Source organism: Silene latifolia, chromosome X (assembly GCF_048544455.1).
Source record: "Silene latifolia isolate original U9 population chromosome X, ASM4854445v1, whole genome shotgun sequence".
Lineage (NCBI taxonomy): Eukaryota > Viridiplantae > Streptophyta > Magnoliopsida > Caryophyllales > Caryophyllaceae > Silene > Silene latifolia.
In genome coordinates, this window is record NC_133537.1 from 62,571,359 (window position 1) to 62,597,713 (window position 26,355).

The window sequence follows — 26,355 nt, forward strand, 5'->3', positions numbered from 1 at the left end:
AAATGGATAGGCACAAACTGTCTTGTGCAAGTACCAATCCAAGCGGAGAAAAGACCCGCATTTGGACCAAAGAGGGAAACCCATCTCACTCCATGTTATTTGGAACTTTGTTTAGCGGCTATAGCCGCAAGGACTTTTACGGCACTTCGTAGCACCCCTCTCACCAGGCTTATTATCACCAGGCTCATTATTCTTTTGACTTCTTTTACGTTTTTCACCCATGATAATCCTAAAACCCAAATATGAATGATATAGCTGGAAATGAACAACTTAACAACGTACATGTAGAGTATTATCTAAAACCCTAAACCCTAATAGGAATGAAAATTTAAAACAACAGATTGAGCTTCTAAAATCCTAAACCCTAATAAGAGGAGTGAAGTAGATGATGCGGGATGATAAAGATAACAAAGAAGACGAAAAACAAACAGATGCATGAAAAAGAAACAAGATGATCGTCTTAAAACACTAATGACGAAACACAAAATTAAAGTGAACATACCTGTTGATGATGATGATAAAGAGAACGAGCAGGATGATAAGGGAAGGCAACGGAATCTGGGCGACGGCGACGATTTAGAATGTAAAAAGCGAGGAAGAGAGAAGAATTAACACGGATACCAACGATTGAACTAATAATGTTGTGTGTGTTTGTGTATGGCATCTTTGTATGGGTTTCTAAATTAGTTTTTTATTAAGACAAACTATTGACAACAGGTGCTCAAAGAAGAACCGTTGTTATATGTTAATAACAACGGGTCAATAAAAGTCAACCGTTGTCAAAAGTTTATTACAACGGTTAAAATATACCCGTTGTAATATATTTTCACCAAATTTGCGCCAAAATGAAATATGTCAAAAAAATCATTGACAACGGGTAGAGGTACTACACCCGTTGTTGAAAGTATTAACAACGGGTAATTTAAATATAACCATTGTTATTGTTGAACCATTTTTTTTTAAAATTACTGTAATTCCATTACAGTCCAAACCTGTAACACTGCATATCTAAGCTACAGGATTTACCATGCCATGCAAATTTGGGAATTTTTATTTAACAATATAATGACCATTATTGATTTACCAATAAATTAAACCATCAAATTATTGGTCCGAAAATGACTCAAAATGTTGGTCGTCCATATCACCGTGTCCTGATGAACTATCTCGGGATCGGGGGACGTTTCTTGGATGTCATAGTTTCTTCGTTAACCCAAATACCTTCACCATGGTCATCACGCATATAGATGCTTTCAGTGTCCTCATGATCAGTGTCAACATCGTCGAAATAAGATACAGTGGTAGAGTGATCCATTCCCTCAAAAACGACATCCTGATCATCATCACCATTATCGGATGGACTACTCCTTCTACTCCTTATAGACAGTACAACAGACCACTTCTTATCCATAGGATCGGTGACATAGAACACTTGTTTAGCTTGGGATGCCATTATGAAAGGATCATCCTTATTATTGCCAACCTTACCCAGATTGACCAACGTAAATCCCATCTTATCCTTTCGGACACAATGGATGTTGTTATCAACTTGAGTTACATCGAAACAAAGGCATTGTGAAATCAATGTAATCTAGTACCAATATTTCTTGAACAACACCATAATAAAGGCATTTTCCCCAAATAGGCTTTTTATCTTTTGAAGTAGCAAAGTGCATTGCCTCAAATTCAGAACTCACACCACTATTTTGCATTGTGCTCAACTCATCTTGCTCGCGGGTGTAAAAAGTATATCCATTAATGGCAAAACTGTTGTAAAAGGTGACCCCGGCATTTGGACCTAAACCAAGACGTAGTAACCTAGGAGAGATGTCATCACCAGTTTGATCAAGACATCGTAAGACAATATTCCTAAACCACTCGGAAACGTCTTCGTATGCTCGTCGCAATCCACTTCTCGGTCTTGTTTTGGTGATCGTATTTGAGCTCCTCTTTGTGTTGTTGAATATAAGGTTGCACCTCATCTTCGTTGTTTAGCACATACATGTGTGCTAAATGCAACATTTCACGTGTCACAATTTTTTCAACCCGGCCCCTAATACCTTTTCCGGTCATCCAGTCACTATGACGATTCTTAGGAACGCCAATCAACTCCTCAGGGGAGAGATGAGCGTAACAATATGAAAGAGCTTCGTCTAAAGTAGCGCGTTCAGCAATACAACCTTCCGGACGATACCGATTAGATGTATAGTCCTTGTAGACTTTCATCAATCTTTCGAAAGGATACTGGTATCTCAAGTACACGGGCCCAAGGTACAAAATCTCCCTAACCAAGTGAATGGTCGGATGAATCATGATAGTGAAGAAAGAGGGTGGAAAATACATTTCCAACCGACAAAGAGAGGTTACAACGAGGTCTCCGCAATAAATCCGCGTCATCGGGATCGATGACTTTTCGCATATTTGGAAGAAGAGACAGAATCTAGTTATAGCATATCTTACCTTTTCGGGTAAAATGGAACGAATAGCCACAGGTAGTAATTGTTGCATCAAAGTATGACAATCATGTGACTTTAACCCGGTGAGTTTTAGGTCTTGCATCGACACTAGGCTTTTGATGTTCGACGAATAACCATGTGACACTTTAATTCCATTCAAGCATGCACAGAACTCTTTTCTCTCATTCCGTGAAAGGGTAAAAGCTGCTGGCGGTAAAAATGTACGATTACCTCTCTTCTGTGGTGCCAACTCTAGCCTAATACCCATCATTTTCATATCTTCCCTAGCTGCGGCGTTATCCTTTGTTTTACCAGGAACATTCAGAAGGGTATTGATAATATTATCACAGACATTTTTCTCAATGTGCATGAAATCGAGGCAATGCGACCTCAGTCGGCCAATATGGAAGTTTATCAAAAAATATGGATCTTTTCTTATACCCACGAGTAGACAATTTAGAGCCGCTCTTCTTCCCATAATCTATCTCAATATGCTTTACTTTCTGATAAACTTCATGCCCACTTAAAATTCTAGGAGGTTGACGAAGTTCTTGTCTTCCATTGAATGCTTTCTGCATCTTGCGATAACAATGCTCATGATACAAGAACCTCCTATTTCCCATATACACATACTTACGAGAAGACTTCAAGTATTCAGACTCGATATCCTCCCCACACAATGGACAAGCCTCTTTCCCATGAGCGTGTGCCCGTAAAGGTCGCCATAAGCCGGATAGTCAGTTATTGTACACAATAACATCGCTCTCAAATTGAAAGTTTCGTTCTTATATGCATCAAATACTTCTATCCCACTATCCCACAACAATCGTAAATCATCTAGAAGAGGTTCCAAATATACATCTATATCATTTCAAGGTTGTTTAGGGCCGGAAATTAACAACGACAACATCAAATACTTTCTTTTCATGCACACATATGGAGGTAAGTTATAAATAGCCAACACTACGGCCAAGTACTATGTTGGCTACTCATGTTTCCGTGTGGGTTCATTCCATCAGTGGACAGCGCTAGACGTAAGTTTCTAGGTTCATTGCCGAACTCGGGATACTTAGCGTCGAACGATTTCCATTGCTTACCATCTGCCGGGTGTCTTAGCTTTCCATCATTTATTCTTCTGGTTTCATGCCAAGTTAACATTTTTGCATCATCGGGATTCGCATAAATCCTTATGACTCTTGGTATCAATGGAAAATACCACAACACCTTAGCCGGGATCCCTTCCTTATCCTTATAACGCCACTCCAAACATTTAGGGCAATTGGTTAAGTTTTGATATAATTTCCGATACAATATGCAATCATTCGGACATGCATGTATTTTCTCATATTTCATACCCACTCCTCTTATTAGTTTTTTCGCCTCATATGTCTTAACAGGTAGAACATTACCATCAGAAAGCAACTCCTTTATCAAGGCTAAAAAACTAGTGAAACACGTGTCACTCACCCCATTTGCCCCCTTGATATTATACAACTTCACCTCAACATCATCTTCTTCAGAGTTATTCTCTTCCTCTAATGATTCCCCATGAAAAATCCAACGTGTATAGGATCGACTAAATCTCCACTTTTCTAGGTGTATTTTAACGTCCGGAAAAGCCATATAGCTAATATTACCACATCTTTCACAAGGACATGCAATACTAGAAGAACCTTTCAAATTGTTCGAAACGAATTCATAAAATTCAGCTAAACCATCCTTGTAGGTGCGGTCACTCATATTTGCATCAATCATCCAAGTTCGAGTCATTATTCTACATTCGTAATAATAGGCAACTAATTCAGAAAATACAATAATAGGCAAACAAATAAACGAAATTCAGGAAAGCAATTAAGCTAAATTATCAACAAATTAGATAATAACCCAAAAAATCTTATATCTAGTTATAAGCGTTGCTAAGAAACATATATATACCTGATTGATAAACACGATGAGGGAGAGAAGACGTGCCAACAGTGACGGAGATGAAGACAGAGAGACGATCAGGGAGGAATGGAGGATGATATAGTAGCAGTATTAGCTTGTGTTTGTGTTTGTAGCGTATAGCAAAATAAAGCAATATGTTGTTCTTAAGATTTTCATAATATTAATAACAACGGTTATTGAGTCTACAACCGTTGTTAAAAGGTATTGAAAACGGGTTCTAATATAACCGTTGTGATTACTTTTCACTAATTTGGCGCCAAACCATTAACAACGGTTAAAATTTAACCGTTGTTATTAGTTTTTTCATTAACAACGGTTGTTTAAGTATGACCCGTTGTTAAAACCAATAACAACGGTTAACAACACATAACGTTGTAATTAAGTTTGGTAAAATTCGCGGAATAAATTCTACAACGTGTTTTGATGATTTTCAAGAATAAGCGTTGTTAAAGGGCCGTTGTGGTTGCCTGTATTTGTAGTAGTGTTTTAGCGTCGTTTATTCGATTACGTATGTACAACCGTGGCTCACACCCTTGCATTAAAGGGTGGATCACAAAGTGTAGGAGGGTAGTTACGACCTCCAAGGTACTAATATTGCTTTTACACAAACAAGTTTTTGGCGACCACAGTGGGAGGATTAATAAAATTGATCCTTCTAACACATCAAATCTCATATTACAGTGGAAAATGTACTCAACTAGATCTAAGTCTAGAATGAGAGAAGCGAATGATCATGGAAAAGGACAGAGTGTCCATCCTGAAAATGTATCCTTACGTAAAGTATCTAGCAATGATTAATTGAAGATTACCCATGAAAAGAATTTGGAAAGCCCTCATTCTAGGTCTACTCCTAATGATGAATTTTTTAATGCACATGAAGAGTCTGACCACGCAAGAAGTGTGGCATATGACATAGATGGTGCTAATAAGCGTTATCTACATAAACTACATAAGAAGTATGTAGGATCTCTGAACAGTGTGTTAATCGAAGTTAAGGAAGTTATGAGAAATGTGTAATACCTCGCATTTTATAAGACCGTACCCGACCGAGTATACAGTCTACTTGACCTAGTGGAGCCCACTCGTCCGAGTGGAGCCGACTCTGTAACACCCCCACATACCAAGGTGCCTTACCAAGGACCACCCTAGCATGTAAAGCTGCTACCATCTCGGTTGCCCGAGGTTCGTATATCAAAAGTAACCATTAAGAAACATTTATTAAAGTATAACGTTTAGCGATTACAACGTCTCAAAGAAAACCAAAACGAAAGTGTATAAATCTCAACACATTAAAACCAAAACATCTAAACTCGTAACAGCGGAAGCTAAAATCAAAGTGATGACATCCTATCCTCGTCTCCGCAGCTAAAGATAACCATCACCCGTGAGTTTCTGCTCACCATCCCCGAATGGATCACCACAGTTTTACAAAACAACGACGGGGTTAGTTCACTGAATAATCAAGATAAGCAATGTACAAGAAACAACCAAGCCAACAACTATTCAACCATTCTCCAATGCCAATCATGCCTCATATCCGACTACACACTTAGGTGTGTAGTCCTGCCAGATTACCTGCCGCAACAGATAACCCATACTGCCAGTGGGGGACCGCAGCCTTGCCCACCTAAGCCCCGCTCATCGCAACGAGCAACAACCCATGTCCATTAATGTGCACATCCCCCTTTGTGACGGGAACCACAAGAGGCAAATCAAGGGCGTGAAGCCATCCCCGAAAATGACTCCACTCAGCCGAGGATTCACCTCACCAACATAGCCAATGCACCACAATTCCAACAATCAAGAAAGACAAGCCAACAACGATACTAATCATGCCAATACAATCATAATCATCTTAAATTAATTAATCAGACAACTGAGTAGGGAAACCCTACCTTAGCACTGATCTGAATACCAGTCTACAGCGGAAGCTAGAAATGCTCTTCTGCAAACCCTTTACCTAAAAACAATCACAACAATCTAATCAGAATATGCAATCACCCTTTTCCCCAATTCCATTACTAGGGTTAAACCCTGAAAGACAAATCTAACAAAAGATATGGGACTAGTGACTTACCGACGCAGCTGACGCGAGAGAGATGAACAAAGACTCACGAACGATCAAAGGTCTTGGGAGTGATTAAGGATGATTAGAGAACGTAGATGTAATTAGGTTTTTAGTAAAATGAAAAGTAAAACTGTTAAAACATGATTCATAACTTTAATCATCCTTATTTAAACCGCGGAAATAATTCCCGTCAGACTGGATACTCAGTCGAGTACCAAGAGTACTCGGTCGAGTACCCCTTACTCGGCCGAGTATTACACTACTCGGGCGAGTGTTCCTGGACATTAGCCTGACCAGAAAACACACGACACATTAATCGGCCGAGTAAGCCCTATTCGGCCGAGTAACAGGACTCAGAAAACCGTGGTATTACAGTCTTCCCTCCTTAAAACGAACTTCATACAATTGATGTGAGATGTGTCGTCTATGCTCTCAAATAATATTTATATTCTAAGCAAACTACTCTTAGTAGAGCGGTAAGTAGAGGTCGGATCCCAAGAGACGGGTATTGTATTGACTTATCGGTTTTGTAAATAGTTATGTATTAGTGTCATAATTTGGGTTGAGGTTGAGATTTGCAATGTAAACTACTTAACAAAGGAAAAGTAAATAAATGAAAGCAAAGCAAAATAAGCAAATGGAGTTGTAAACAATTGATTAAAAGCACTAGGATGCCATGGGTTCATAAAGGAATCATGTTGAGATCACATAAATAAGTTACATAGATGCACACAATTATTGTTGTAATGGAATCGAGTTAGTGTATATCTTACAATTCCTAAGGAGACTGAGGTCTCGGAGCCGATTCGGTCACAACTTTACAACACCTACATCGATTTGGTTCTCCCTGTTCAACTATATGCATGGTCTAACAAGCCTTGAATTAGTTTATGTCTTACAAGTCTTGTTGAAAGGATAAGAGAATCATGCTAGGTTATCAATCAAGCATTTCATCAAGCATAACATGTGCATAAGTTAAAACTACAACAAGTAAGAATTCATATGAATTATTAAGTATAGATCTACCCCATGAGTAACTCCCCTAATCCTCAACTAACCCTAGTTAGGGAACTACTCACTCATTATCATGGAAAACATGTTAACAATGGTGTCAATCATCTTAACAAGTATAAACATGATGGAAGAGTAAAGCAATAAGCAATAATTAAGTAATGAGTAAAGAAATTATACTAATGTTAAGATGAGCAAATGGAAAGGAAAGAATAATAGAAGAAAACTTTGATTGATGATGAAAAGTTGTCATTTCTCCATAAAAACCCAAATAATCTTCAATTACCCAGCTAGATCTAAGAATTCTTGAACAATAATTAAGCAAGGATTAAATTGTAATTAAGCTAATTGATGTCTAATCTCTTAATTTTCTACTTGTTAATCTTTTATTACAAGGGAGTATTTATACTAAGTACAAGTATTAGGTTAACTAAGGGCTTAAATGACGATTAAGCCCCTTAAATGAAGTCCAACACCTTGCAAGTCCTGGCATGGGATGCATGACCTCCCTCTACTGGATGCTCATCCTGCACCGAGGGACGTTCATCCTGCCCTAGGGACCCCCGTCCTTCTCATTGGGACTCCCGTCCTGAAGGGCAGTTTTACTTCTTCTATCATTTGGCTTCCCCCTAACTCGTGGGGATCCTTCAGAGGTCGTGGGGGTCCTTCATCATTGCCCATTTACTTGTTTTATTGACTTAGGCCTTTAGTATTAGTCTCCTCCTTGTTGCTTGGTGTTAGATGCGATCAATTTAGTTCCGTTTTGCTCCGTTTAAGCAAGATTAGCACTCTTCTCCTACCAAGGGCACAAAACCTCATAGAATACGCATAATAGGAAGCTAAAGATAAGAAACGACCTTGATGCATGCTAGAAATCATAGGAAGGAGGCTAGTTAGGGGACTAAATGTGCGTAAATACGAGTCACATCAAATATCCCCAAATCGAACTTTTGCTCGTCCCGAGTAAAAAGGTGACTAAAACTATGACCTTTATTTATACTACTCTAATAATATAGCCGATGTGAGACAATTAGTGGGTCTCACTCTGCCTCTTTAACTCACAACAAGTCATTTATGAGGTAAGATGCCTTCTTGTAAGGCAAGGTGGGGCTTGCCAAAATGGCGATGCATTCAAACATTAAGCACACAAAACACGTCAAAGGATGCATCTACAAAAGAATAGCCACTTTCCTCATCGAAGAAGCGGAAATCATCTAAAAGGGAAGCAATTTAAGGGTACACATTCCACCATAGATATTTGTTCTCCAAGTTACTAAGTCTAAGAGGATAAAAACAAGTCACCTCCAAGTTGTGTTAAACTAGACTACTTTCGTCCATAATCGCTAAATGCTTTCGTCAAGGGCGATCATATAGGGTGGAAGGATGATCCCTATGATGTTAGTGGCATATGACATGACAAATCTCGGATTCTCTACAAGTGTAAAGGCCAAGGATCGTCCCAAGCTCAACAAGGTGGCATAACAAAAAGGTTTTTGGGAATGAAGTGCTCAAGTCAATTAAAACAAAGGTAGTGGATTTGACTAGCATTCAAAATTTGGCCTCATTTCAACTTCCGCATTTCACATTTCAAAACATTAAGATGGGGTTTGTCCCTCATTTGCTAGTGTCCTTTGCTTTCTCTAATCGCTTATTAGGCAACCGGTTAACCTCTAGACAATAACTTTTTGGGGTGATAGTCACTTTGTCTTTGGGCGGTTGAATTCACAATCGTGTGGGGGCCGAATTCAATGGATCCCCCACCAAAGCACATTGAAGTGGTACGCCTCCATCAAATTTCCCGGCAATTCAACAATTAAAAACATTTGAGGTTTCTTTGGCAATTAAAACGATTTCACATCACAAAACTTTTGAAAGAGGACTTTAAACTTACTAATGAAAAGTATTTTTAGGTTGTCAAACCACCAAGTCAATCAAGGTCCCCTAGATAAGTTGATCAAGTCCATATCACATCATAAGGTTGGATAGATGACTCACATGTAAACCCTTGACTAGGCCTTAGACCATGGGATAAAAGATACTAGTATGACACAACCTAGGGTGTCTTGAGGGTATTCTAGCAAACAAAGTCTCAAGGAGAAAGATTATCTACAAGGGCCTTATATACACTTGTCAAGCTTCCCATTTAGGCATTTTTACAAAAATTTTCTACCATGCAAACTAAATTCCGTGATGCAACTAACATATATACAATTCTAATGCATATGCTTCTATCAACTATTATGCCATATAAACTAAATGCAACTCCTAACATCACATTGGTTCATACCGCATTAACAAAAAGTAGCCACATTGTTATTAACATATAAGAAAGGGAGAAGGAGATTTGGAAAGATCATACCATGCGGTCTTCTTTATATACCTTATGCTTCAAATATGGCGTAGTCGTCCCCATGTGATAGGAGTGACAAACAAACATGTATATACAATTCTATGCTACAAAGAAAGAACATGTTTTTGTAATTTGAAATTTTTTCAATTTTTATCATTTTTGTAATATAGGTTAGATGTTAGAATTTTCCATCCCCACACTAGTATGGACATTGTCCTCAATGGACAAAATGATAGGAAATATATGCAAATGCAAATGTAAATGCATGAAGCTATATGAAATGCGTTAATTCTATACTAAATGCATACTACATGATATATATTACACATGATGCAAACTAAGCTATCCTACATGATGCATGCTTTCGATTAGGTTGGAGAGCTTATTTGAATTAACTCGGGTTGCTTATGAATGAACTTCTCCAAACCAAACTAAACACTTACTAGTGCAAAAATTGGGAAGTTTATTCATAAGGTATGCAATGCACTGCATGATAAGTAACTTTGTCATTTTGGATTCTTCATGGTGGGAGCAAAAAATAGTCACCTCAATGTTTCTAGGACTCAAAAATTCTTAGCCATAAAGAGTCCAAAAATGACTCTCTAAATGCTCTATACAAGTTATGCAATCATGAAATAAAAAAAACAAAGCAAAAGGAGGGGTAGGAGACTCACAATGGTATAGGATGAGATGCTATGGAAGCCATCAACTCCTTAATTGCGTCGTCCTCCTTTTGCTAGTTCAACAATCAACTATCACTCATCGTGATATCATCATCATCTTCCTCCAAGGATCCGGAGGCATCACCATCATCATCTTCACTTGAACTTTGCTCATTGTCTTCATTACTTGCTTCACTACTCTCCCCATGTTCATCATCAACATGCTCCTCACTCCTAGCAACCCTGATTTCCCTTTCTTCATATATCTTGGGAGGCTTGAGGAAAGAATACCTTTCTATCCACCCAATCCGGCAAAGGACTCTTAGGGTCAAGAAGTCCTTGTCTAGCAAGGTGAAAGAGCGGTGGATATTGGGCATAGTAGGCATTCACCCGATCCTTGTAAGCCTCCTTATGGATATGCTTCATTAACTTAGTCAAGTAATCATTGCCTTCCACAACATTTGGATCATCATTTGTGAATTCTTCAAAGGCAAAGGGGTAAGGCGGTATAACTATGGAGGAGGGGTCTTCATGTGGATTTTGTTGTTCGTTGATGATTGTCTTGGCAAGTCGGGAGACGGGAATAAGATAGTTGTTTCGGTGAGTGGAAATGCGGCAAATTTTCCATGGCAAGACTATAGAGTCAGCTCCCTTGATTATCCATTCATACCCCGGGGTGGAGTTATCATGTCTCACCCAATGGAATTTGTGAATTAGTGTACTCTTATCAAGGAGATGACCACCCTTAACTGGCTTGTAAGCTTTGTTTTCATTGAAGTTTGGGTTAAAGTGTTTAGCCAACTTTGTTATCAAGCCACCATTGACAATAAAGGTCGTGTTCCAAGAGATCAATTTGGAAAGATTTTATGTGAATTGGAAAGATAAAAAATTTGGTGTGTTTGTGTATTGTGATAGGAAATAAGTTTGTATAATAATTAAATTCTAAATTGCAAATAGAATTTTATGATAAAAATATTTCTACAAACGAAATTATTCATGCAACGCAATATACGGACACAGTCATACAATCTCAACTTAACTAGTCAGTCATAAGGAAATTGAACACATATAGAAGCTTAGGTACCACTGATTAAACCAATTTCCAACCGTAAAGTCTCAAAAACTTTTCTAGCTAATGATTTTGTCAAAATGTCTGCCCATTGTTTTTCAGTACTACAAAATTCAAGTTTTATATTCCCCTTCTCAACATGGTCTCGAATAAAATGATGTCTTATTTCAATGTGTTTAGTACGTGAATGTTGTGCGGGATTTTTAGATATTATAATTGCATTAGTATTATCACACAAAATAGGAATACATCCTACGTCAACACCATAATCACGTAATTGTTGCTTAAGCCATAAGAGTTGAGTACATACCAGTCCTGCAGCAATATATACGGCTTCAGCAGTTGAGAGAGCAACCGAATTTTGTTTCTTCGAACCCCACATAATAATACACGGTCCGACAAATGTGACGACACCCGACATACTTTTTCTGTCTAGAGAACATCCTGCGTAGTCGGCATCGGAATAACCGACTAGATCAAAATTACACTCCATTGGATACCATAGGTATAAGTTGGCCGTTCCAATCAAGTAACGTAAAATTCGTTTTACGGCCGTCATATGCGATTCTTTGGGAGATGATTGATATCTCGCACAAACGCATACGCTAAAAATAATATCGGGTCTACTTGCGGTCAAATATAACAGTGACCCAATCATCCCATGGTAAGTAGTTTCATCAACTGATTTACCATTTTCATCCAATGTCAATTTCTTGTTCTCGACCATTGGAGTAGGCATAGCATGTGAATTTTCTATTCCGAATTTCCGGATCAACTCCTTGATGTATTTCTGTTGATGGATTTTAATGCCTTCATCAGTTTGTTGTATTTGCAGCCCTAAGAAGAATTTTAATTCTCCCATCATACTCATCTCGAACTCGGAAGTCATCAACTCAGAAAAATATTTGCACAAGCTTTGGTTGGTCGATCCAAAGATGATATCATCGACGTATATTTGAACAACCAAAAGGTCAGAACCCTCAGTTTTTAGAAATAGGGTTTTATCGACGGATCCTCTACTGAATCCACTGTCAAGTAGAAACTTAGATAATCGATCGTACCAAGCCCTAGGTGCTTGCTTTAATCCGTATAGGGCTTTATCTAATTTGAATACGTGATCCTCAAATTTGATATTCTTAAAAGCAGAGGGCTGTTCAACGAAGACTTCCTCTTGTAAATAACCGTTTAAGAATGCCGTCTTGACATCCATCTGGAAGAGCTTCATTCCCTTGTGTGCGGCGAATGCTATCAGAAGTCTAATAGCTTCAAAACGAGCAACAGGTGCGAAAGTCTCGTCAGAATCTATTCCTTCTTATTGATTATACCCTTGGACCACCAATCTTGCTTTGTTTCGGACAATGACTCTGGCATCATCAAATTTGTTCCTGAAGACCCACCTAGTTCCAATGACTGAACGATCTTTTGGTCTAGGAACTAAATGCCAAACCTTGTTTCTTTCGAAATGTTGTAGCTCTTCTTACATAGCTATAATCCAATCTGATTCAGCAAGAGCTTCATTGATATTCTTTGGTTCGATCATGGATAGAAAAGAGTAGAAGGAACATAAGTTGTTTAAGGAACGTCTTGTTTGAACACCCTTCTTAATATTTCCAAGAATATTGTCCATGGGATGTGAGTTCTTGTATTTCCATTTTGTTGAAGTGCTTGGTTCTTCATCGTTATTTGAGCTTGACCCGACTTCATTTGGTTCGGAATTAGAGGAAGTTCCCCCTAAATCAAATCCGGGTGTTGTATTTGAGCCGATTATAACCTCGGACTCTACACTTTGATTTGGATTCAATGTTATAGTAACATCATCAATAACATTGTTTTGGGAGTTCTTGTCTTGAGTCAATGTTATAGTATTATCAACTATAACTTTGCCTTTCTCCTTTTTATCTTTTGAGGAACGAGTAAGTTCATCACTTATTCCCTCAATTTCATTGTCCTCTAATTCCAACTCCGGGGGATCGTCTCTTGAGAGACGAAAGTCGGGTTCATCCAAGTCTTCTTCCTCATCCTGTAAAGGCTTATCGAACATGTTATATTCATCAAAAATAACGTGGATACTTTCTTCAATACAAAGAGTTCTTTTATTGATGACTTTGTAAGCCTTGCTATGATCTGAGTATCCTATGAAAATCGCCTCATCACTTCTAGGGTCGAATTTGGTAAACGTTTTTTACCGTTATTATGCACAAAGCACTTGCTCCCAAAGCAACGAAGATGGGAGATATTAGGTTTTCGACCTCTAAGGAGTTCGTAGGGGGTTTTCTTAAGAATAGGTCGGATCATAGCGCGATTATGGATGTAGCAAGAAGTACTAATGGCTTCAGCCCAAAAGTTACGAGGTAAACCACTACACAAGAGCATTGTACGTGCCATATCTTCTAAAGTTCTATTCATACGTTCAACGACACCATTTTGTTGAGGAGTTCTTGGTGCAGAAAAGTTGGGCCCTACACCATTAACTCTACAATATTCTATAAAAGTTTGATTATCAAATTCGGTTCCATGATCCGTACGAATAGATACAAGATTAGTCTTATATTTGTTTTGAACACGTTTCATAAGACACTCAAATTCATCAAAAGTTTCGTCTTTTGAATGAAGAAAGATAGGCCATACATACCTTGAGTAGTCGTCTACAAGAACGAAGACGTACCTGGATCCTCCTCTACTCCTTACCTTCATTGGTCCACATAAATCCATGTGTACTAATTCCAAGGCTTGATTTGTGCTTACTACTCTTTTTGGTTTGAATGATGATCTTACTTGTTTACACCTTGCACTCGTGTCACACATCTTTTCTTGGTCGAACTTGATCTTAGGTAACCCTTCAACCAAGTCCCACTTCTTGAGTTTATTCAAGGTTAGTGAGCTAATGTGACCAAAATGTTTATGCCATGGACAAGGATCATCAAGTGTAACTTTCATGCACGAAAAGGAGTTAGTAGGCACAGCATTTAAATATACCATATAAACATTCCCTTTTCTGTGGCCTTCAAGAATAACATTGCTAGTTCCTTCAATAATAATGCGACAACTATCAGTATGAAAAACTACTTTGTTACCTTTGTCGCATAGTTAAGATATGCTTAACAAGTAATGTTTTAGACCGTCCACGAGATAAATATCACTGATCGCGTTAGACTTAAAGATTCCGATTTTGCCAACGCCGATTACTTTTCCCATTTTGTTGTCCCTGAACGTCACTTTGCCTCCGTTGAAGGGTTTGAGTGAAAGAAATAGATTCTTATCTCCGGTCATGTGTCTTGAACATCCATTGTCAAGATACCATTGATTGTTTTCTTTCACTTCTTCTTCCCAGAAAAGGATTAGATACGTTTTTAGGTACCCAAGCTAAGTTGGGTCCCTTATGATTAGTTACTCTATAAACTAAGTCCTTTCGAATCCAAACTTGTCTAATAACCGTTTTTCTAACCCTTGGTTTATTTGGCTTAGGAGGAGTTATAGGGTTAGGGTTTTCTCTAGGTCTTTCACGACTATTTCCCTTGTTAGTAGGTTTACTAGGTTGAGATCGACAAGGGTTTTGTGAAGTGCTAGGTTTCTTAGTGTAGTCAAAGGCCATGTCATAGAACCAACGAAATTTATTATTCCTTTCTTCGTTAGGTTCGTTAGTGGGGGTCTCCTTACCCTCGACAACTGTGTCAACAGTTTTGGCATGTTCGGCATTTTTTCGTATATCATGAGCCTTTTTGACACAATTGATTTGGATGTGACCTGTATGACTACAGTAATTGCAAATCAGGTATTCAGAAGATCAAAGATACTTCCTTTTTCCGAAATCAAAATCCGAAGGTGTTGATTTGCATTTAGAGTGATCTCTACGATTTGTAGCACTCATGTCCTAACCCCATCTTCATATTGTTGTCAGATTGTTCGGTTAGGAAGTTTAGGACTTTTGTGCTACCTTCCCACTTATCATGAACCTTTCTAGCGTGTAGAAGTAGGTCTTTTAGGGTTTTAATTTCGTCTTGACATTTCGTGTGATCTACATCATTGTCCTTTTTAAAGTTATTATTTCACGAAAGTCTTGGAATCGTTTGTTAAGAATGAACACAACATCGGTGTGTTGTTTCTTAACATTGATCATATTAGACTTAGATTCCTTCAATTGCCTTAGAAGAGAATCTATCTCTTTCTTTTGGTCTAAGATCGCTGCTTCATCAGATGTGACCTTAGTTTCCAAAAGTTCTCTGGCTTTTCTAAGTTCTAAAGTTATAGCTTCATTAGCTATAACTTTGGCATGAAGGTGCTTGATGTTAAGCTTTAGGTCGGAAGTTGTAGCTTCATTAGCTATAACTTTAGACTCTAATTCCTTCTTTTCAGCCATAGTAGAATCTAGTGTTGTAGCTTTCTCAGCTATAACTTTAGATTTCAACTTCTTAGCTTTAGCCTTGAGAGTATGATTTTCTTCCGCGATTTCGAGAATCTGCTCCTTTAGATCTTTCAATTCCAAATCCTGTTCGTGACACTTATCAAGAGATTGTTCAAAGAATTTAACTAAAGCACTTTTAGACAATTTCTTAACGCGTTTTTTAAGCTCAAGATAACTTACCTCTTCATCGTCATCTTCGCCCCGATTCTCGAGAAAGCAATAGTTTGATTGAGAATTTGTGCTTTCATCGTCACTGTCGGAGATTAGGTCAAGACTAACACTGCCGAGACAAAGGTTGGCCACTTCGTCGTCTTCAGATTCCTCATCATCTTCTAAGTCAAGGTCTCCCCAACACGAAGCCATCATAACTTGTTTGAATTCTCTCTTTGTCTTCTCACATTTTGTCTTGTCCTTTATCTTCTCCTATGTTGGACAATCTTTGATCATATGACCAGATTCTCCACACTTGAAGCATCCTCTATTTGCGAAAGATGACTTTGAATTAGTAACCTTTTTATTGGACGTTTTGTTGTTGTTGTTGTAGGATGATTTTGTTTGTTTGTTTCATCCTCTATTTCAGAGTCAACTTCTTCACTCTTTAAGGCCATACTCTTATTGCGACTTGGTTCAGCGTCATCCTTGTTAAGAGTAATTTCATGGGCCATGAGAGCACCAATGAGTTCTTGATAGGAAAGGGTTTCAAGATCTCGTGATTCCTCCATTGCAGTGACCTTAGCACGCCACTTCTTAGTAAGGCTCCTAAGAACCTTTCTAGCAATGTCCTCAGTACTAAATTTCCTACCTAGGTTTTTCAGTTCGTTTATGATGCTCGAAAACCTTGCAGACATGCTATCTAAGGACTCATTAGGCTCCATAATGAATAGCTCAAATTTTTGCATAAGCAAATCTATTCGGTGCTTCCTAACAATGGAAGTACCCTCATAAGCTAATTCGAGCCCATCTCATATCTCCTTGGCCGTGGAACATGAAGAAAACCGATCAAACTCAGTAGAAGTTATTCCGTTTTGCAGGAGACTTATCGCTTTAAAGTTCTTTTCGGCCTTCTTGTAGTTGGCCTCGACATAGTCCTCTTCTTTCTTTTCATAGGTAGTGCCTTCCTCGGATGCCACAAGAATTTTGTGCGGTCCGTTTTGAATAATCCTCCAGCACTCCCAATCGTGACCTTTCACATAGTGAGTCATCATGTTTTTCCACAATCCGTAATTTTTCCCATCAAAGACGGGACACTTGAGATATTTGGAATCCATTTATCACGTGATAGGCAGCGGAATATAAAACGATAAGATAAATGAAAAACAAGATAGATCAGCCTCTTTGCGGTTAGGCAATCAAGAGCACGAGGCTCTGATACCAATTGAAGAGTCTATTGATCCAAAATACTCAAGAGGGGGGGGGTGAATTGAGGATTTAAATCTTTTGAAAGCTTTTTTTGATTATGTGTGTGTAATTGATTATTTAAAGTTTATTGATTAAACTTTAACTAATCAACTAATGGAAGTAAACGAAATAAACGAAGCAAGCGAAAGAACGAAGAGACACACGGTTTTTTGAAGTGGTTCAGTTTCACAAGTCGAAACCTACGTCCACTATTCTCGATTAATAAATTTAGCACCTTTCTACGGATTACAAATTTACTAACCCAACTCGTACAACTAACTCTAGCTGTAACTCAATGAGTACCGTTAAATACTCGAGTGACTAACTTTCGCTAATAAGAAAGCACTAATGATTCTAACAAAGGTTCACGTTAATGAACAAGTTAAGAAATCAACTAAGCACTATTATCTTATAACGATAAAATAAGAACAAGTATGCGAGTATTAAAACACACGACCTTTCAAAATAACAAAACGGTTTTTCTTGAAAAACACACGGTTTGCTTTGCAAAGTTGAAATCAATTTTTATGCTTAAGGTCTCTATTTTAAATGTGGCAAATAACAAAGTATTTATAGGGAAGGAAGGAGTAGGCTACACGGTTTTACACAAACCCTAATAGCCGAAATAATAAGATATAAAAACAAATCATATCTTCTTATTATCTCTTTCCTAAAAGCCTTAAAAGATAATAAAGAATATTCCAAAAGATAGAATATAATTTATTCAAATATTATCTTTACTATAAATTCTAAGATCATGATAAGATTTCCTAAAACAAGAATATCTTTTATCATAAACAAATATATTAAGTAAGATATATAAGATATGTAAAGATATTATTATAGAATAAAATCTTTACCTAATATACCCTAGGTGACACGAGATGTCACAGCTCATATGCCTCGTGACTCGTGCAAACCCTAGCCTTAACATATGATTTAGAATTTAGGTTTTAAGAGAGGCTAAGTTGAAACCCTAATTAGTAGCAAAGTCCAACTCATAAGTTGATCCATTACAACTACTAATTAACGTCCAATACAAAACCCAACTCCTCACTAAACCGGGCTATATTATATAAATACTTTCATTAAAATATTTAAAATAAACTTTAAACAATTATCAAACAATTTTCGAAACAATTATAAGTCGTGTGTAAAAACTCAGCATCTCAATGTTATAGTAGGGGAGCTATAACATTGAGCTCTTTTACTAGTAACGTTATAGCTGCAAAGCTATAACTTTACCAAATCAAGAAACTCATTCTTTATTATCATTACGAGATAATCACCTATACTATTCTAATCTTCAAGGAGATCTTCGAGTATAGGCTACGTCATCATCCAAGCTTGATTAATCTTTAGACGAACTCCATCTTCACATACTTCTTGAATGAATCTTGAATCGTTTGATCTTTGAATAGAGGCTTAAACTTTACATGCAATTGTCACAATCTTCTTTGTTGCTCGTAAAAGGTTAATTCTAAAACACTTGACAGACGATTATACGCAACAAGTATATAAAATGTAAAGCACCTTGACATCATCAAAACATAAACATATAAGCTATATGGTTCAACAAATTCCCCCTTTTTGATGATGGCAAGTCTCTTAAAATTGTGACTAAGTATGTAGTAGTTCCCCCTCAATATAATACCGTTATCTTGATAATAAAGATTAACGTAAGATCAAAACGATTTTTCAAAAACCGAAACTGTATGGACTTTAAGAGACAATTGGTCTTGACAAGGAGCAAGCTTAGGTAGATGCTTACTATAGACGTTCTTTCCCCCTCTTGACATCATCGAAAAGCTAAGAACAAATAAAAAATGACTAGAATAATATAAGACGAGACAAGAGATAAAACGTCAGAAGAAATAAAAATAACACGCAAAACGATAAACATCCAAAAGATAAGTACCATACAAACTTAGGAATTAAACATGTTTAAGCCAAAATGGGCCGAATGAACACATGTCTAATGAAACACTTGGGCCATAACCACAAGTGCATTACCAATATGGGCCGAATGATAATGTTTAAACACACCAACAGAAAAGAAAAAGAAAGCTAAATAAGGTAAGGGCTAGATGTGATAAGGCGAGAGGAAATCAAATGTTACGGGTCTTATACGGGTTCACGTAGTCGGGCCTAGTACGATGCTCTAAGGCATCAAGACGGTCAAACGAGCTCCGAACCAGCTGAGAAAGAGTACCAATACTCCTTTCATAGTTAAGCACTTTCAAGAAGAGAGCTTTTGTGGTCTCCAACGTGAGCGCTTGATCACCCGCCATGGCTTTCCCGTGCATAACCAAAGCTCCACCTTGACTCGTAAGGAAAGTGAGACGATCACTGTGTGGGAACACTTCCCCACGAATTGCCTTCAACTCCCTCTCAAAACCCGCCAACCTTTTGTCCACTTCCTCCATCCAAGAGTACACCCGAGTAACATCCAAGTCCGAGTCTAAAGACCGAGATGGTCCAACCCGTTACAACACCGTAGCCAAATTAGTCGAATGCTCCTCAAATTTCTCCATTAAACCACTCATAAACCCTTCTAATTTCGACTCCATAGCTCCCAAACCCGAATCTCCCGGGGTTTTCTCAACATCTTTAACAAGAAGCAACTCGGGTCCATCAACAACAAGACCCATAAGCTTGATCAACTTGTCACCCATACAATCCCGAGCACTAACACCGTAACTATCTTGTCCTACCACACGCTTAATCTCCAACAACCGAGACACCCACATCCCATATGGTAAATCGATTGTGGTGCTCAACTTCTCTTTTGTCACCGTGAGACTTGTTTGAATTATACGGTGCAACACGACACTACCCAAATTCACTTTCTGACCTTCCAACCAAGAATAGACCATTATTGCTTTATAACTCGACACCTTATCACGGCCTCCTCTCCTCGGCACCACTGTGTTCCACAAAAAGTTCAAGAGGAACTTGATTTTTGCCGAGAGAGGACGAACCACGATATTACCTCCTTCCGTCATCTCCTCAAAATACTTTTTCACTAACAACTCTTTTTCACTCACCACATTAGACCATTCAAGACTCGGATTTAATTCAATTCCGTCATCGGGAACCGAAAAAAAAGAAGAGCAAAATCCCAAACAGAGACCGTCACATCAACTCCATTAACAACCGCATGCAAGACTCCTTTCTTAATTGAGACACTAGCAAAGAATTGAACCACCTCAACTGGATAAATAGGACCCGAAAACCGACTAATGTGACTCCACCCTTGAAAATCAAGAAAATTAATAAAGAAAGCAAGAGCGGGAACATTAACCAACCAAGATTTCGGATAATGCCTTCCACCATGAATGGAATACCTCAAAACTCGATTAACTAGGATGCTTTCGTCATGAGTAAGCCGAACACGATTTAACCCTTCCTTGGTCGCGGCTTTCGAAACATCCCTAAGCAAGGTACGAGCAACACCATTCCGAACTATAACCTCGGGTTCCTCCAAAGCTTCACTTTCATCGACAACTACCTTATTTTTTCCTTTGAAAAGACGGCGTCTTTTGCCTTCGGACACCGACTCGTCCCGAACACGAAACAAGGGCATATTTTGGTTTGGTTGTGGTGAAGGACAAATAGTGGAACGAGGATCATGTGGTGGTAGTGGTGATGTTTGGGTATGAAAGGGGCGGTTTTGGTGGTGACGGGTTGAAGATCGGGTATTTTTTGCATGGGTTGTATTCATGATGATGATGATAGTTTGAAAAAGGAGGTGATGGTGATGGGTTGTATAAAGAAGATGAGTTGTGATGATGGTAAAATTTTGAGAAGAAGAAAAGTATGCAAGTGGGGTTGGTTGGACGGGTAACACGCAAGGGGGGTAGAAATAGGTGTAGGCTAGGTATAGGGTTAACAAGTGGAGATGAAATATGGTAAGTGTTTAATTAGGAATAGGAATTATGGTAGGTATAGGAATTTAAGGGATAGAGTTATTATGGTAAAAGATAAGAATAAGGAAAATGAGTTTGTATAGGAAGTGTGAGCCGTGTTCCAAGAGATCAATTTGGAAAGATTTTATGTGAATTGGAAAGATAAAAAATTTGGTGTGTTTGTGTATTGTGATAGGAAATAAGTTTGTATAATAATTAAATTCTAAATTGCAAATAGAATTTTATGATAAAAATATTTCTACAAACGAAATTATTCATGCAACGCAATATACGGACACAGTCATACAATTTCAACTTAACTAGTTAGTCATAAGGAAATTGAACACATATAGAAGCTTAGGTGCCACTGATTAAACCAATTTCCAACCGTAAAGTCTCAAAATGTTCTCTAGCTAATGATTTTGTCAAAATGTCTGCCCATTGTTTTTCAGTACTACAAAATTCAAGTTTTATATTCCCCTTCTCAACATGGTCTCGAATAAAATGATGTCTTATTTCAATGTGTTTAGTACGTGAATGTTGTGCGGGATTTTTAGATATTATAATTGCACTAGTATTATCACACAAAATAGGAATACATCCTACGTCAACACCATAATCACGTAATTGTTGCTTAAGCCATAAGAGTTGAGTACATACCAGTCCTCTGCGAAACAATATATTCGGCTTCAAAGATTGAGAGAGCAACCGAATTTTGTTTCTTCGAACCACACATAATAATACACGGTTCGACAAATGTGGCGACACCCGACATACTTTTTCTGTCTAGAGAACATCCTGCGTAGTCGGCATCGGAATAACCGACTAGATCAAAATTACACTCCATTGGATACTATAGGTATAAGTTGGCCGTTCCAATCAAGTAACGTAAAATTCGTTTTACGGCCGTCATATCCGATTCTTTGGGAGATGATTGATATCTCGCACAAACGCATACGCTAAACATAACATCGGGTCTACTTGCGGTCAAATATAACAGTGACCCAATCATCCCATGGTAAGTAGTTTCATCAACTGATTTACCATTTTCATCCAATGTCAATTTCTTGTTCTCGACCATTGGAGTAGGCATAGCATGTGAATTTTCTATTCCGAATTTCCGGATCAACTCCTTGATGTATTTCTGTTGATGGATTTTAATGCCTTCATCAGTTTGTTTTATTTGCAGCCCTAAGAAGAATTTTAATTCTCCCATCATACTCATCTCGAACTCGGAAGTCATCAACTCAGAAAAATATTTGCACAAGCTTCGGTTGGTCGATCCAAAGATGATATCATCGACGTATATTTGAACAACCAAAAGGTCAGAACCCTCAGTTTTTAGAAATAGGGTTTTATCGACGGATCCTCTACTGAATCCACTGTCAAGTAGAAACTTAGATAATCGATCGTACCAAGCCCTAGGTGCTTGCTTTAATCCGTATAGGGCTTTATCTAATTTGAATACGTGATCCTCAAATTTGATATTCTTAAAACCAGAGGGCTGTTCAACGAAGACTTCCTCTTGTAAATAACCGTTTAAGAATGCCGTCTTGACATCCATCTGGAAGAGCTTCATTCCCTTGTGTGCGGTGGATGCTATCAGAAGTCTAATAGCTTCAAGATGAGCAACAGGTGCGAAAGTCTCGTCATAATCTATTCCTTCTTATTGATTATACCCTTGGACCACCAATCTTGCTTTGTTTCTGACAATGACTCCGGCATCATCTAATTTGTTCCTGAAGACCCACCTAGTTCCAATGACTGAACGATCTTTTGGTCTAGGAACTAAATACCAAACCTTGTTTCTTTCGAACTGTTGTAGCTCTTCTTGCATAGCTATAATCCAATCTGATTCAGCAAGAGCTTCATTGATATTCTTTGGTTCGATCATGGATAGAAAAGAGTAGAAGGAACATAAGTTGTTTAAGGAACGTCTTGTTTGAACACCCTTATTAATATTTCCAAGAATATTGTCCATGGGATGTGAGTTCTTGTATTTCCATTTTGTTGAAGTGCTTGGTTCTTCATCGTTATTTGAGCTTGACCCGACTTCATTTGGTTCGGAATTAGAGGAAGTTCCCCCTGAATCCAATCCGGGTGTTGTATTTGAGCCGATTATAACCTCGGACTCTACACTTTGATTTGGATTCAATGTTATAGTAACATCATCTATAACATTGTTTTGGGAGTTCTTGTCTTGAGTCAATGTTATAGTATCATCAACTATAACTTTGCCTTTCTCCTTTTTATCTTTTGAGGAACGAGTAAGTTCATCACTTATTCCCTCAATTTCATTGTCCTCTAATTCCAACTCCGGGGGATCGTCTCTTGAGAGACGAAAGTCGGATTCATCCAAGTCTTCTTCCTCATCCTGTAAAGGCTTATCGAACACGTTATCTTCATCAAAAATAACGTGGATACTTTTTTCAATACAAAGAGTTCTTTTATTGATGACTTTGTAAGCTTTGCTATGATCTGAGTATCCTATGAAAATCGCCTCATCACTTCTAGGGTCGAATTTGCTTAAACGGGTTTTACCGTTATTATGCACAAAGCACTTGCTCCCAAAGCAACGAAGATGGGAGATATTAGGTTTCGACCTCTAAGGAGTTCGTAGGGGGTTTTCTTAAGAATAGGTCGGATCATAGCACGATTATGGATGTAGCTAGAAGTACTAATGGCTTCAGCCCAAAAGTTACGAGGTAAACCACTACACAAGAGCATTGTACGTGCCATATCTTCTAAAGTTCTATTCATACGTTCAACGACACCGTTTTGTTGAGGAGTTCTTGGTGCAGAAAAGTTGTGCCCTACACCATTAACTCTACAATATTCTATAAAAGTTTGATTATCAAATTCGGTTCCATGATCCGTACGAATAGATACAAGATTAGTCTTATATTTGTTTTGAACACGTTTCATAAGACAATCAAATTCATCAAAAGTTTCGTCTTTTTAATGAAGAAAGATAGGCCATACATACCTTGAGTAGTCGTCTACAAGAACGAAGACGTACCTGGATCCTCTTCTACTCCTTACCTTCATTGGTCCACATAAATCCATGTGTACTAATTCCAAGGCTTGATTTGTGCTTACTACTCTTTTTGGTTTGAATGATGATCTTACTTGTTTACACCTTGCACTCGTGTCACACATCTTTTCTTGGTCGAACTTGATCTTAGGTAACCCTTCAACCAAGTCCCACTTCTTGAGTTTATTCAAGGTTAGTGAGCTAATGTGACCAAAACGTTTATGCCATGGACAAGGATCATCAAGTGTAACTTTCATGCACGAAAAGGAGTTAGTAGGCACAGCATTTAAATATACCATATAAACATTCCCTTTTCTGTGGCCTTCAAGAATAACATTGCTAGTTCCTTCAATAATAATGCGACAACTATCAGTATGAAAAACTACTTTGTTACCTTTGTCGCATAGTTAAGATATGCTTAACAAGTTATGTTTTAGACCGTCCACGAGATAAACATCACTGATCGCGTGAGACTTAGAGATTCCAATTTTGCCAACGCCGATTACTTTTCCCATTTTGTTGTCCCCGAACATCACTTTGCCTCCGTTGAAGGGTTTGAGTGAAAGAAATAGATTCTTATCTCCGGTCATGTGTCTTGAACATCCACTGTCAAGATACCATTGATTGTTTTCTTTCACTTCTTCCTGCAGAAAGGATTAGATACAGTTTTTAGGTACCTGTGGACAAGGCCCTCGGGAACTGCGTCCGCGGGATCCACACTAGGCATAATCGACTCGAGGTTCTTTCGAATCGAATTAAGACATATTAGAGTCGCCACCAAGTTTTTTGGGAACTTGGAACCGTTCAAGTCAACTTTACACCTTTCATCGAAAAGCATAAAGCCAATCGACTACGAGTGATTAAAGATAAAGACTTGTACCCTATATCACTCGATTTGAATGACTCTCATAATCCAATGGTATTTAGACGGATCCACAAACCATAGATCTTGAGTAAGGGGTGAGGGTACGTGTTAGGAAGCCCATAAGGACACCTAACCCCGCCCGTCAATAACGGCCTCTACTAAGTCAAGTGTCGGATTTCAAACAAGGTCATAGCTACTACGATATATGATATGCAAACATCGTTTTAAAACCCTAACATGTGACAACAATTTCTATGTCGTTTTAGATGCAACTAAACTAACTTTGTCAAAGTTGTAATTTAGCATGTGGGTTGATTGATCTAACAACATACAAACGAAACAAACAAGGCTTGATGGGAATGGGGGAGCCGTTGGGATCTATCCTATTACAACCCAGGCATTTCATGCCGACACAACGAGAAATAAATTACAACTCAATCTAATTACAACAACTATCGTAATTACTTTGACTCAGATTACAATACAAACTAACAAAATACAACTTAAACTATTAAGTCTTAATAAACGAAACAAATGTAAACAAAAAAAACTAAAGCTAAGTTAGACTAATTAAAGATGTTAGCCGAATTATTAGTTAATAAACAAATTAGATTAGAATTAAACTAATTAAATTAAAATAAATAAGTACAAAGGCTTGAAATAAATTAGGTACAACTTATTAATTAAATTGAACCCAACTTATTAAAATTATTCACCAATCCATATTTATTAAAATAGGATTAGTAAACAATTAAAGAAACAAAAGAAGAAAAGAAACTAAAACTAGCAGACCCGTGCAATGCACGGATAAGAAGTCAGACAGACCCGTGCAAGGCACGGTTTTTGTAGAAAAGCAAAGTTAATTATGTTTTAATTACGAAATCAGTAAAATAAATTACGAAAAAATTCATTAAATTAAATTTACAGATTTTGAACCATAAAATATAATTAAAACGACTTTTAAAACATTAGAAATAAATAAAACAAATTAAAGGTTAATTAATTACAAATTGAATTAAATAAATACGAACTAGGTTAGGTACAATTCTAAATCGTCAACGAGGGCAAATGGAAAGGTGTTAAGCACGCACTTCCATGCTAGCGAGAAAATTAGTGAAAGGGAAGATGAGTTCAATTAAGTTACAGAATTGTTAATCGGTTTTTAAAGCTATGTCGATGTACCCT